This window comes from Haemaphysalis longicornis, unplaced genomic scaffold, assembly GCF_048455015.1.
Source record: "Haemaphysalis longicornis isolate Haplotype H1 unplaced genomic scaffold, Haemaphysalis longicornis Haplotype H1 scaffold_19, whole genome shotgun sequence".
Lineage (NCBI taxonomy): Eukaryota > Metazoa > Arthropoda > Arachnida > Ixodida > Ixodidae > Haemaphysalis > Haemaphysalis longicornis.
Window position 1 is genome coordinate 4,964,391 of NW_027526288.1, and position 2,242 is coordinate 4,966,632.

The following is a 2,242-nucleotide window of genomic DNA, read 5'->3' on the forward strand; positions in this document are numbered from 1 at the left end:
TAATATTCATACTTGTCCACATTGTTGAAGAAGAACAAAAAATTACGCAAATATAAGGCAAGAAATTATTACAGAAGTGGTATTTAGAGTGTTCCTTTATAAAAATCATACATGCTTGATTTTTGCGAAGGTAAATACTTTATCAACTGCAGAAAAGAAATTCACTCCGCCGTCACCTGCTGTCACCCGCGCCACTATAGCTTGTGGCGCCATTTTAAGAAATCACCGGCAGCAGTTACGAAAGGTTCCACCAGGTAGGTTCCACGTTCTGCTTGGAACGCACGTGGAGTAGGGCAACGTGGTTCTATAAACGCTGAAGTAGGGCTCCTCAATTCACGCGCGTCTCCGCCGTACGGCAGCGTTGGCATCGAGAGACAGGGCCTGGAGCAGTGGAACACGGTGAGGAGCGGAGAGGAGCGCGAAGCAAGATGAACAACATGAGATGTGAGCGGGAAAGCAAAGGGAGGTGTTTACTTGGCAAAGGTAGATAACGACTATCGTCTTTTGTCGACATTTGCTACGAAAGGAGCAGATACGCGGCAATTTTTTTCCAATTGGCTGCACATGGTATTGCTTCCTGCGGTAATGGTGGTTAGCAGGCCACTCCAAACATCTTGTACTCCTCGGGCATTTGGAGTGGCCCAGCGGTTAGATGGCCGGCTTCATGATATAATTGATCCAGGTTGGTTTCGCGAGATCTTTCTCTAACTACATTTTTTTCTTGAGGATTAGAGGTTTATGGGGCGATGGACCAACAATGATCGGCCTACAGAGCTCTGCTTTTATAAAATGATTCAGGTATTCCTCAGCCTTCAAAACTAGGTTTATGAAAAAGACACTTTAAGTCGAACGCCTTGGATCTCTCATTTACAAGTTCATGTAAGTGAAAAAAAAGGAAGCCTTGTATGGTACACGACAACTCCGCGAAATGACACAAAGCACCAAAAGCATGGTTATGACGAAAAAAAGTCGCATCTCTACTTATTGGATGATGGCCAGGGTGCAGAGTACGGGAACACGAGATCACATCCACGTTTCGCACCGACCTTCATTTGATTTCAGCCGTGAGTTGCACCTTGATTATTCCCTAAATGAAACTACAACTCATGGCACAAATCGAATTTCGCTCGATTTTCACTTGATTGTGGTCTGCGCACGGATGGATGCGGAGGGACATTGGGAGGTACAAAGGTACCCCGTGACGCAACAGGTGAGGGAGTAAGCCGTTTGACTCTCGGGTACTAGCTCACGGTCGTAGTCCAATGGGTAATACGACTGGCAATAACTCTGTCTGGTCTACCAGACACAGGCTCGAATCCTGCCGGTGCCTGTGTGATTTTTTGCGATTGAAAATGCTATGCGCATGGACGCGGATGGACATTGTGCGGTCATAAGGTACTCCGCACCTAAAAAAATGGAGAACAGTCAGAAAGTTGGGGAAATTGCAGCAGCGCACAGTAGGAGTGTCGACCTTAGGGACAAAAGCAGGGCTGCGGGAGTTTGATTGAAATTTTCAGCACATCCTTGTAAAGGTGTGGACGATAAGCGCCGTAGCGCAGGGAACGATGAAGAGGACCTCCGCATCTGCTCGAGCGCAAAGCCCTGGAAAGGGCAGCAGCTAACTCAACTCACAGCGCGCTAGCACGTTTACTATTCCACCCCGCTTAGTCTCAGAGCTCGATTTTAAATTGCTGTAGCAGACCACAGATTAACCGCGCGTCTAATTAAGTATTAACCTGCTTAATATTACAAACTTGTAAGAACTGCCTGTGCCATTAAAATTTTTTTGATGGTTTCAAATGTTAACACCCAAAAATAAGCGCTCGTATATTGTGAAAGCTGAATAGACAAATGTTCGAGTATAGTCCTATTTCACGGTTGAGATCAAAAAACAAGAGAACACAATAATTAGGGATGAGTTACGTAATATTCAGCAAATGCATGAAATGGTGAACATCATATATGTCAGGTCCGTGTTCCGGAAATGGTGTGTTTACTATTGTTCGCAGTTTCCTTTAGTTTAGTTCTACTGTAGCGCAATTTGTTTTTCCCTTCATTCACCAGCTGCTTCAAAGCGGTGAGATAAACATTGGCATGAGGAGTACAACAGTATGTTGTAGAGTTCGCGCCGAAGCTATGGTGGAATTCCAATTTATGTAAAAATCCGCATATTGCTAACAAACCGTCGAAATACCAACCTGGATTGGCTGTTACAGCAGGGTGAGTTAAACTGGATAAGTTT